The 13,492-nt window shown below is 36.5% G+C and overlaps 1 protein-coding gene across 13 annotated transcripts in view; it reads right to left on the bottom strand.

Moving 5' to 3' along the window:
- The window catches only part of NLGN1 (neuroligin 1), a 955,405-nt gene that overhangs the window by 261,854 nt on the left and 680,059 nt on the right, over positions 1–13,492 (bottom strand). The gene's annotated exons all lie outside the window — the stretch shown is intronic.

The following is a 13,492-nucleotide window of genomic DNA, read 5'->3' on the forward strand; positions in this document are numbered from 1 at the left end:
TGTGCGTTCTCTTTGCCCCAGATTGTAATGACACTTCATTTTACATCTCCAACTCAGCACATTCAAAAAGTGGTTCATAGGGAAGAGAGTCCACTGACATCTTATTATGAGTGTGAGGCTGCAAGTAAAAAAAGAAATTAACATCTTGCTGAAGATTTGCTTGGAGTTTGTGAGCCTTAAGTGTTGAAACAGTTTATGCTATATGAATAACTAAATTTCTCCACAGAGGAGAAGAGGGTCTTTACTGGCACCAGAAAGGCAGAGAATCCATGTCTAGAGCTATTACTGTCAAGCACATAAATCTACATCTCTTTTCAATAGTATTGCCCTGCCTCTTTATCCAGACAAACAGAAAGTTAGATAGAGTAAAAGCATATGAGGGAAGCTCATATGCTTCCTGAGTATAGCACAGGGACCTCAACTCAGTGCTCTGTGATGACCAAAAGGGGTAGGATGGAGGGGGGTGGGCGGGATATCCAGCAGGGAGGGTAATGTATGTATACATATAGCTGATTCACTTCACTGTAAAACAAAAACTAACACAATAATGTAAAGCAATTACACCTCAATTAAAGAAAAAAAAAAACATACAAAGTTCATCTGTCTACCAGGGATATACTTTTGACTTCTGAGTAGGTGGGATCAATATTTTAATGACACAAAAAAGCATAATTCCGTATTCTTTTTGAGCTTCTCATACAGGCTAATGCCACTTACTCTCAAGCAACATCTCCTTCTATTAGTCTGATCCCATTAGTTCTCCCCATAGCCCTGGGTACTATAATTACTTTCTTCTTTTAGATTTTGTGACATGCCCTGGTTTATAAGCTATTCTGTCCCATTCACATCCTCCATCCCTGAAGCATCTTCCAGGCATCCATGTAGAGTTGATTGCCACATATAAGGGTAAGAGAAAGTCAGAGCCATTCCAAACTGATTGTAAGAAATCTACCTTGTAGCCAGTTAGTTCTACTACAGCAAAAGCCAATTCACACAAAGCAAAAGGGAGCTCTCCTTGGTCTACGTGGCGGCTGACCAGCTAACAAAGGTGAGAATGGAACGGTCTCATCAGTAAAACCCCAGGCTTGGTACCTCTTCGGAGGGACATACCAACTCTTCATTTACTCTGTCTCTTACACTGGGGCTATGAAATTCTGTCCATATGGGTCCCTTTACAAATCGGTCTAATATTGCAGTTTGTGCTCCGAAATGGGAAACCAGTGGGAACTTGTGTGAATCACTTTATTTCTCAGCTCCTAGTTACTTTATCTTAAGAACAGAATCTTATTTCCTAGTGTAATAATACCTGGAACCACATCAAGCAAAACATGTAAAACAGAGCTGGGGCAGCAGAACCAGAAGAAGGGAATCACAGGGCTCCCTGGGTTCCTTACCTCCTGCATTTGGCTGTGAGGGAAATATAAGGAACATTAGCACCTCATAGGACTCTTTTGGAAACTGTGGGATCAGTGTGTGATGTCACACACACACATTTAAACCCCTGTGAAAAACCTTCAGTTTCTAATAATTATACTAACAATGTCCTGAGAAGCACTGGGAAGGGTGTATCTTCACAATGCTTCTGACTGTTGGATGCCAGAGTTGGCCAAGCCTTTTCCCAATATCTAACCTGTCAGCCTAGCACTCTCTTCTTTCTCTAATAAGACTTATCATGCTCAACTGGTCAGAGAAACAGACAGAAGTGACAATTTTCACCCTCAGAGCAATAACTAGTCCCCATTTCACCATTATAGCTTCTCTCTTGTGATTCTAGAATGTTCTTCAACATTCCTGAGTACACTTTAAAGGAAAAAAGGGTATAAATGAACTTATCTATGAAACAGAAATAGTGTTACAGATATAGAAAACAATCTTATGGTTACCAGGGAGTAAGATGGGAGAGGGATAAATTGGAAGATTGGGATTGACACATACAAACAACTATATATAAAATAGATAACTAATAAGAACCTACTTATTAGCACAGGAAACTATTCTCAATACTCTGTAATGGTCTTTATGGGAAAAGAATCTAAAGAAGTGGCTATATGTATATTCATAGCTGATTCATTTTGCAGAAACTAACATTACATTGTAAAGCAACTATACTCTAATAAAAATTAACTTAAAAAAGACACCTTCAGCTGAGAGAAGATTTAAAGAAACTCTCGCTGAAAAAGATCCCAAGAGGCTGCGGTTGTAACGTTTAGAGAGACAGAAGTCCCAAAAGACCGACATAATTAACTTCACCTTTTTAATCCCAAGCAGAGCCTCTTCTCTGTAAGCAGCCACAACATTAGTTGTCTAATAGTGACTTTGCTTATTTGATGCTAAATGATGCATTATTGCCTGACAGTTGATTGTGTGTGTGTGCCAAGTCTCTTTTGCCGGGTCTGACTCTTTGTGACCCTATCAGCTGGAGCCTGGCCAGGGGATTCTCCAGGCAGGAATATTGGAGTGATTTGCCATGCCTTCCTTAGTGGATCTTCCTGACCCAAGCATCCAACCTGTGTCTCTGATGTGCCCTGCCTTGGCAGGGAGGTTCTTTACCACTAGTGTCACCTGAGAAGTTCCAACAGCTGATTGCAGACTTTTAACCTGTGATAAATATGAGGTCAATGCAATCCACAATCATGCTGGAAAATTTGAAAAAATAGACATTTCACAGTCCAAGTTTCATGGAATTGAATTCCTTTGTTTTCATGGTCATTGATACAAGTATCAGCTAAAAACCTGATCCTAAAGTGATTTTTCTGAGTACTTTACATTTGCCTCCTTAATGTCAATGCCGGTAGCCTATATCCGTACCCATTCTTTTGAACTCTAGTGGTTGGTTTCTAATCACTAGAGGTATTCTCTAATGTGACTGTACATAGAAGTGCTGACTACCTTTGGTGTACAATTTAGAATGTACACCTATATCCAGAGAAGGCAATGGCACCCCACTCCAGTACTCTTGCCTGGAAAATCCCATGGATGGAGGAGCCTGGTAGGCTGCAGTCCATGGGGTTGTGAAGAGTCGGACACGACTGAGCGACTTCACTTTCACTTTTCACTTTCCTGCATTGGAGAAGGAAATGGCAACCCACTCCAGTGTTCTTGCCTGGAGAATCCCAGGGATGGGGGAGCCTGCTGGGCTTCCGTCTATGGGGTCGCACAGAGTCGGACACGACTGAAGTGACTTAGCAGCAGCGGTAGCACGCCTATATGTAAAGCTGTTCCAATTTCTTTTCATCTCTTTTCATAAACCATACCAATGATCTAAATGAAATGACTTTTAAACTTTTTCCTTATTGCTTAATATTTAGCAGAGAATCCATAAAACTGACATTTTCTCTGTTATTTAATGTAACATACCTGTCTTTCATCCGTCTTAACTCCCCAATACATTACCCTCTTTTATTTCCCTTTCACTCAGTATCCTTCTATCAATGTCTTTAGCCCTCCACATTAAGCAGCATATTGATTATCCAGCTTCTTTCCCTCTCAATATTCTTACACAGTCCTCTTGTGTAGGCTTGGCACATCCATCATCCTGTATTCCTCTTTTACACCTAATGAATAATCGTATTTACATAGTGTCCAGTTCCAAGGAATTAAAGCACTTTAGATTACTTTGGGAAAATATGTGTAATCAGTTCTGACAGCATTTCTGAGACAGGTAGAAGCAAAACACTGAAATCCATTTTTACTAAGTAAGAAAGATGGCAGTGGAGATAGGGAATTAGCCTTCGCTCACACAGTCATTTTCTAGTAGTTACAGATTGACATTCAATCCCTGGCCAAGTGTGCTAGCTAGCCCTTTCAATCCCCTTCTTTCCATTCCTGCTGTGACTCCCCCAGCCTAGTCCATCCACATACGCTATTGCCACAACTGGACTTCCTCTGAGACTTCTTTTGACTCTAATCTGCTCTGTTTTATCCTATTATGGCCAGGATGTGTCTTCTGAAGAACTCCTCTGCTCGTGCCATTTACTGGCTCAAAAACTTCAATAGCTTCCTATCATCCAATGAATTGACTTTTCTCACACCAGCATTTGTCAATCTAACATTTCAAATATATCAATAACTGCTGCCTTGTATCAATATAAGAATATTCTATGTGACCAATATAGTTACTAGCTGTTTCCTGAAAGTCTCAAACTTTTCCACTCACAAGTCTTTGTCCACACTGTTTCTGATGCTCAAAATCACATTTCTCCCCCCATGCACTAGTCCTGTCACTTTTGCTCTTTGGGGATCATTTCCAATGCTTCGACTTATATGAAGGTCATTTTGGATTTGTGAGTCAGCTGGAATCTACCTTTTTCAAAGGTGCAGAAAATTTTGCTGTCTTTTGGTGTTTATGATAGTCTAATGTATTCTTTCTTTCTCTTTTTTACTTATCAGATTCATACAACATATGCATATATTGTAGCAATAACTTTTTCCCTAGTACTTTTAAAAGCTTTTTGTAGTAACTAGCATCTATAAGTATTTATCTAACAAAATTCTTTATGTATATAATTTGATTTCATTAATTGCATTGCATCATACTTATTAATGTATCTTATCCTCACGTGTTATTTTTCATTATCATTCACGAGATCATCATTTAACATTCTTTTAAAATTCTTGACCTCTGTTTTTCTCTATTATTTTTGTTGGTTCCTCTTTCATCTCTTAATCTTGGCATTCCATGTGGACTCTCAGATACTCCTTTATAGATTGGTTCTTGTCTCTTACCTGTATACTGTCTCCAGGAGGAGTTCTTTTACTCACAGCTCTAATGTGTGACACACGATACTACCTACAAGTTTTTCTCCAGCCCTGATCATTCTCTGTTACCCCACTTCCAATAGTCTCTTTAATGTTTCTGGGAGGATATCAACTTATATGTGACCAAATTCACACCTCTTCCCCAGACACTCTTTGACCATCATTGACACCAATGACTTCACCTCTCTTTGGCACATTAAGCTGAAATTTATCCTCTAAATCAATCTAATTCTCTCACTGTGCACCTAAGGAAACTAAAGCTTGGAAAGGGTGAGGGGCCAGCCCAAAACCACATAACTGATTTTTAGATCAGTTAATATTAAACCAGCAGCCCATCTAGAGGGGTGTCATAGCATCAATCCCAGGGAGTCTGCTGCATGGTCGCAATGATGAGTTGAGGATGCCTGCTGACTCCGTCCTACAACGTCTCTTCCTGAGGGTAGGTTTAACACATCTCCTCTTGCCCAGTTCTGAGAATAGATGAGTTTCTTCTTGTGCAACTGCTTTATTTAGATCTTTTTTTTTTTTTAATTGATGATTTTCTATTTTGGAGAAACATAAGCATCTTTTTTAACCTTTGTTTTTTTTTTTTAATTTTATTTTTAAACTTTACATAATTGTATTAGTTTTGCCAAATATCAAAATGAATCCATCACAGGTATACATGTGTTCCCCATCCTGAACCCTCCTCCCTCCTCCTTCCCCATACCATCCCTCTGGGTCGTCCCAGTGCACTAGCCCCAAGCATCCAGTATCGTGCATTGAACCTGGACTGGCATCTCATTTCATACATGATATTTTACATGTTTCAATGCCATTCTCCCAAATCTTCCCACCCTCTCCCTCTCCCACAGAGTCCATAAGACTGTTCCATACATCGGTGTCTCTTTTGCTGTCTCGTACACAGGGTTATTGTTATCATCTTTCTAAATTCCATATATATGCGTTAGTATACTGTATTGGTGTTTTTCAAATGGTAAACTTGATCAAATATTCCTTTTATTGCCTTCTAGAAAGCTCATGCTCCAATTTTTGCCTATACCTAGCAAACATTTCAGACTTCAGAGTGCCCGTTTAGAACCCCAGGGTGCTGCATGGTTTCAAATTATTTTTCCTTCCAAAATTTTTCCTTCACATACATTTCATCAACTATCTTTGTCTGAAGGAAATAACTTGTAAATTATATCTATTTTTGACTATCTTGAATATTTTGGAAGAATAAAACTGAAAAAATTAACATTTTTCAATAAAAATATTTAGCTGTACCAACAACACAGTGATAGGGATAGAACCTGGTACAAGGCCTCCAGACTCTCAGTGGCACACTCTGTCTTCTCTGGCTGTTCTTTATATTTACTTGATACATACTGTGTACTTGTGTGTGTAGGTATATGTGTATGCTTAAGATTTATTCATCTCTTATCCCTCCTATCAGATTGTAAAATCCCAAAGGATGGGAATTGTCTATAAATTTTTTTTTACAATCTTCTCAAGCAAATATAATAGTATGTGCATATGGTATCAACACAATAACTGAATTTGGACAATTCTCAATCTATCACTAAATCCTAACTCATATCTCAATTCTCAGTTACCATCTCACTTATATATAGAACTGTCTATCTGACCTTGGCTAAAACTGTAATCCTTTACTTGATAGAATAGATACGTAATCTTGGGGTTTACTGTAAAATGAATTTCTGTTAATGGAATCTTGACTTCTCACTAACTTGAGGGAAATGAAAAACATTTGCACTTCATAAAAATATACAAGTGTACCTCATAGATATTGTGGGTTCAGTTCCAGACCACTGTAATAAAGTCAATATCAAAATAAGCAAGCTATATGAATCTTTTTGTTTTTCATTGCATATAAAAATTATGTTTATACTTCATTGTAGTCTATTAAGGATGCAATAGTATTATGTCTAAATATATATATATATATGCTTTAATTAATACATATTTTATTGCTAAAATGTCTGACCATCATCTGAGCCTTCAACAAGCTTTTAATCCTTTTGCTCATGGAAGGTCTTGCCTGGATGTTTATAACTGCTGACTGATCAGGTGGTGATTACTGGAGGTTGGAGTGGCTATGGCAATTTCTTAAAATAAGACAACAATGAAGTTTGCTCTGTTGATTGACTTTTCCTTTCACAAACAATGTCTCTGTATCATGTAATGCTGTTTGATAGCATTTTATCCACAGTAAAACTTCTTCCAAAACTGGAGTCAATCCTTTTAAACTCTGCCACTGCTTTATCAATTAAATTTATGTAGTAATATTCTAAAGCCTTTGTTGTCATTTTAACAATCTTCACAACATCTTCATTAGAAGTAGATTCTATCTCAAGAAACCACTTTTATTTGCTCATCCATCACAACATCTTCATTAGAAGTAGATTCCATCTCAAGAAACCACTTTTATTTGCTCATCCATAAGAAGTAACTCCTTATCCAGTCAAGTTTTATCATGAGATTGGAACAACTCAGTCACACCTTCAGGCTCCACTTCTAATTTTAGTTTTCTTTCTATTTCCATCACATATACAGGTACTTCCTCCACTGAGGACTTGAATCCTTCAAAGTCATTAATGAAAGTTGGAATCAGCTTCTTGCAAACTCCTGTTAATGTTCTTATTTTGACCTTTTGCCATGAATTGTGAATGTTTTTAAAGGCATCTATAATGGTGAATACTTTCTGGAGGGTTTTCAACTTCCTTTCTCTAGATCCATCAGCAGAATCACTATCTATGGCAGCAGTAGTCTTGTGAAATTTATTTAAGTAATACGACTTGAAATTTGAAAGTACTCCTTGATCCATGGGCTGCAGGATGGATGTAGCGCTAGCAGGCATGAAAGCAGCTAATCTCACTATCAGAGCTCATGAGTGACCAAGTACATTGTCAATGAGCACTGATATTTTGAAAGAAATCTTTTTTTCTTTTTTTTTGAGCAGTAGGTCTCAACAGCAGGCTTAAAATATTCAGGAAAACATGCTGTAAACAGATGTACTGTCATCCAGGCTCTGTTCCATTTATAGAGCACAGACAGAATCCATTTAGCATAATTCTTAATGGCCCTAGGTATAGCCAGTGATAAGTGAGCATTGGCTTCAACTTAAAGTCACCAGCTACATTAGCCCCTAACTAGAGAGTCAGCCTGCCCTTTGAACCTTTGAAGCTGGGCATTGACTTTTCCTCTCTAGTTATGAAAATCTACATAGCATCTTCTTTCAATGTAAGTCTGTTTTATCTACGCTGAAACTCTTCATTAAATATCTTAGGTAGATTTTTCTGGATAACTTCCCATCGCTTCTGTATTAGTATTTGTTGTTTCACCTGCATTTTAGCGTTACGGAGATGACTTCTTTTCTTAAGCCTCATGAATCAACGTTCTGATAGCTTCAAACTTTTCCTCTGAAGCTTCCTCACCTCTCTCAGCCTTCACCGCACTGAAGAGAGTTAGGGCCTTGCTTTGGATTAGGCTTTGGCTTAAGGGAGTGCTGTGGCTGTTTTGATCTTCTATCCAGACCCTTAAAACTTTCTCTACATAAGCAATAAGGCTATATATATCTCTTCCTTATCATTTTTGTGCTCATTGGAGTAGCACTTTTAATTTTCTTCAAGAGCTTTTCCTTAGAATTCACAACATAACTAACTCTGGTTCCAGAGGCCTCGGGTTTCTTCCCACCTCAAGTTTTTTAACATGCCTTCCTCGCTAAGCTTGATTATTTCTAGCTTTTGATTTAAAGTGAGAGATGTGTGACTCTTCCTTTCACCTGAACATTAAAGGCCATTTTAGAGTTATAAATTGGCCTAAATTCAGTACTGTTGTGTCTCAGGGATTAGGGAGGCCAAAGGTGAGGGAGAGAGATTGGGGGGATGGCAGGTTGGTGGAGCAGTCAGATCAGACAGCAATATCTATCACTTGCCATCTTATTGGTTTGGCCATATACATTTTTGGTCAATTGTATATATAGGCATGGTTTGCAACACCCCCAAAATAATTATAGAAGTAATGTCAAACAGAGATCACTGATGACATATCACCATATCCAATATAATAATATAAAAAGTCTGAAAGATTAAAAAGTATTACTAAATTACCAACATTTGAAACATGATACAATCAAATGTTATTGGGAAAATGGCACCAATAGACCTGCTCAACACAGGGTTGCACAAAACTTCACTTTGTAAAAAATGCAATATCTGTTAAGTGCAATTAAATGAAGTATACTTGTATTTATAATAAAGCCAATATTTCACATTAGGGCAACTTGATTACATTCTAATGCACTTAAAATATATATATTCTATGCACTGAATACACTGAATACATGTACTGAATGCACTTAATATATATTCAGAATATAGTAATCTTATTTTGTGCTTTTAAGTTAAATATAAGAAATATAGTAAGTAAAGGCAGAGAAAAATACAAGAATTTCTCATCTAATGACATTTATTTTATAGTTTTTTTTAACATTTCTATTTTATCTAATATTTCTTTCAGCATGAAGATAGAAATATTTAAAACTCTATAAATTCCACCTATTTACCATTAATAACTTGACTTAACAATTTTTGTTTACACTCAAAGTGGATTGTTGTTTGTTTTTTGGCCACGTGGCTCATAATGTGGGATCTTCGTTTCCTGACCAGGGATCAAACCTGCAACCCCTGCATTGGAAGCATGGAATTTTAATCACTGGATTGCCAGGGAAGTCCCCCAAATCTTTCAAAAACTATTTTAAGTATACTATACAATTTTCATAGATATTCACTATTAGCTCTTGTAAACTTTGTTGGATAGGTGACACAACACTAAATAAAACTAAGGAATAAGCAAGCAATTTTTTGGCTTAGCAGTGGAATCCACCCTCTGATACATTATAAATATACAATTATTTAGCCATTTTAAAAAATTCTCACCTTGATTTTAAAATGTAGGCAGCATGGGAGATAGGAGAGATATAAATCTATATTTTCTAAGATACAGTTTTGAAGAAAGGGATACTTAGAAGTTTGCACTGAGATTGTTTTCTTTTTTCCATGTAAACATAGAAAAGCAAGAGCCTGTTGAATCCAAATTATGGGCTCAAACACAGAAACAGGAGGTAACTAGAGTCTAACAAGTGTTACACTGGGGAAATTGCAGCTAGATCATTAGCAGAGCCCAGAAATACTGCACAGTCCCATTTCCTATGCACTAAAGATGCATAAACATTCACACAAACAAAGGAAAAGAGTTTTGTTTTTTTTTTTTTTAATCTATTTGCTTCTCTTAGAGGCATTGGTGCCTGCTCTTAATGAAACAGGGGTAAATATGTTATTCTGCCAATGTTCAGTTTTCCATTATTATTTAAAGAATGAAACTGCTGTATTCGAGTCCATCTGAGGAAATACTATTGTCATCTTTATATGTATAAAAGCAATTTCAAGTCACTGCTGAATTATATTTAAGAAAATATTGTGTAGAGCCTCAATTTTTCATGTTTTTGCAAAACAATAGGTATAGTTCTTAGTAATATGCTTGCAATAAATCTCACACATATTGAGATAATACCTTTTTCTTTAGGTCGTTGTTGAAACACTAAGACTATAATCACCAAATAGTCTCCAAACAAATAGTTTTTACCCTAGCAGTACTCTAAATCATAGTGCCTTTCTTCAGAGTTCCTGAAACTAAGAAAGTCTGATTTGAGATCAGAACTCTGGTTACAGAAATTATTTCAAAGTACTGAATGGCTTGCTTTGTTTCAACAAAGAAAAAAAAAAACTCAACATTCCATTTTTACCCTCCGTTACACTATTTTAGTTGGACTGCAAGGAGATCCAACCTAAAGGATCCATTCTAAAGGAGATCAGTCCTGGGTGTTCATTGGAAGGACTGATGCTGAAGCTGAAACTCCAATACTTTGGCTTCATGCGAAGAGTTGACTCATTGGAAAAGACTCTGATACTGGGAGGGATTGGGGGCAGGAGGAGAAGGGGACGACAGAGGATGAATGGCTGGATGGCATCACCAACTCGATGGACGTGAGTTTAAGTGAACTCCGGGAGCTGGTGATGGACAGGGAGGCCTGCCATGCTGCGATTCATGGGGTTGCATAGAGTTGGACATGACTGAGTGACTGAACTGAACTGATACTATTTTAAAATCATATTTGCAAGTAGATTTATTTAAACACTATAAGTAAAATATAAATCATGAAAATGTAAGTCATTAAAGCCATCATGATACGATTTTTAAAAATGCTGGTTTGAAATTCCAGCTTTTTTCCAGGTATTGTGCAGGTTCACAGATGACTTTTTGCTAGGTAGCAGAAGCAGTCCTACCTAATGTTAAGTCAATTCTCACATATGAAATGTATGATTAGCAATATTGATTTTCATTTCAGGATGATACAGCACACTGCTTAGGAATGCAGTTTAGAGATTCAACTGGACCTGGATTAAGCTTTGGTTTTGTTACTTAGGAGTTGTGTGACTTTAACAAATTATTCTACCACTAAAAGTTTGCTTCCTTACTTCTAAGCAAGCATCATAAAAAATGTTTATTTAATAGTGTGTATGTTAGTTAGTGTTGCTTAGTCTCATCTGACTCTTTGCAACCCCATAGACTATAGCCCACCAGGCCCCTCTGTCCATGGGCTTCTCCAGGCAAGAACACTGGAGTGGGTTGCCATTTCCTTCTCCACAAGGAACTATAGAAAGAAAGAAAGTGAAGTCGCTCAGTCATGTCCAATTCTTTGCAACCCCATGGACTGTAACCTACCAGGCTCCCACATCCATGGAATTTTCCAGGCAAGAGTACTGGAGTGGGTTGCCATTTCCTTCTCCTTATTTAAGAGTGGATTTGAAAATTAAGTGGAACAACCTATGCTAAGAAACAGCACAGTGACTATTAACTTTTGATTATTTTTATTAGCGTTATTTTTCATTAGGCATATATGTTTTGGGAAAGAACATAAATTGATTTATTCAGTCAAATGTGATTTTTGGCTTTTGTTCCTTGGCCTGAGAAATCTTGAGTAATTTATGTAAAAGTCTTTGAGAAGAACCAAAGCAATACAATAGAGAAAGAAAAGTCTTTTCAGCAAAGGGTACTAGAAAGTTAGATACCCACATGGAAAAAAAGAAAATTCAAAAACTACTTCACATCATATACAAAAATTAATTTGAACATTTGCCCAATTGTGACATCAAAACATTAATGTTTTTAAAGAAAAATAGAAAATACAAAAAGAAAAATCCAAAATATCTATAGGACTTGGAGCTAAACAAAAGTTTCTTAGAAGATAGAAATGAGTATTTAAAAACTGATAAATTGAAATACATCAAAAATCTAAAATTTCTGCTTATCAAAAGATACCTTTAAGAAAATGAATAGGCAAAGTGGGAGAAAATATCTTTGAAATGTATACCTGATAAAGAAAAACTATGCAAAATATACCTAATTCTACATTCTAATGATAAAAAGTCCAACAACACAATTTATAAGTGGGAAAAATATTTGAACAGACTTCTCACTAAAAAAGATAAAAAACAGCCAATAAGCACATACAAAGCTTGGGGGGAAAAAAAAGCACACAAAAAGCAGTCAAGATCATTATTATCCAGGAAATAATCATTAAAATTACTACAAACACTACAAAAATGAATAATATTAAAGTCTGAGCACACCAGTATTGGTAAGATTGTGGAACAGTTGTAACTGACATGTATTATTTTACAGAAAATGGTAGTCACTTGGAGAAATAACTCACAGAAATTCTATTCCTTAGTATTCATACAAAAAAGATAAGAATTTATATTCATAAAAAGATTTGTACAACAATATTCATGGAAGCTTTATTGATAATGACCTCAAACTGCAAGTAACCTAAGTGCCCATTAATAGAATAAGTAAACAGAATACAGTATAATAATAATAGAATGAAATACTATTCAACACAAGAAAAATACTAATATGCCAACAACATGGACAGTTCTCAACATAATTGTGCTGAACAAAGGAAGCCTTATAGGCAAAATGCATCCTCTTTGACTCCATCTACAAGAATTTCTTGGTGGCTTCCCTAGTGGCTCAGACAGTAAAGCATCTGTCTGCCTACAATGCGGGAGATCCGGGTTCAGTCCCTGGGTTGGGAAGATCTCCTGGAGAAGGAAATGGCAACCCACTCCAGTATTCTTGCCTGGAAAATCCCATGGATGGAGGAGCTTGGTGGGCTACAAGTCCAAGGGGTGGCAAAGAGTCGGACACGACTTCACTTTCACTTTCTTTTCACAAGAATTTCTAAACAAGCAAAATTATTCTGAAAAAAAAATAAAAATCAGTGATTGTACTTTGGATTGGGCAATGACTGTGATGAAGCATGCTGTCAGTGTTACACAGTCTGTTTGCATTTGTCAAAACTTTGTTAAAAAACATTTAAGATTTGTGCATCTGTGTCTGTGCTTTGTATCAACAGGAAAAAAAAGCTATGAGGAAAATATTGAATTCTGGTTATATATGCATATTAAAGCATCTGAAGTATCAGAAATGTACTGATACCTGAAATTTACTTTGAATTACATAAGAAACTAAGATAGATTTATGGATAGAGGGATAAATAGATGGATAAATATGGAGTAAAGTAAGTATACAAATGTTAATGACTGAATTTAATGGTAGATTTAGGAGTGCTTGCTGTAAAGTTCTTTCAACTTTATTGATGTTTGAA

This window comes from Bos indicus x Bos taurus, chromosome 1 (assembly GCF_003369695.1).
Source record: "Bos indicus x Bos taurus breed Angus x Brahman F1 hybrid chromosome 1, Bos_hybrid_MaternalHap_v2.0, whole genome shotgun sequence".
Classification (NCBI taxonomy): Eukaryota; Metazoa; Chordata; class Mammalia; order Artiodactyla; family Bovidae; genus Bos; species Bos indicus x Bos taurus.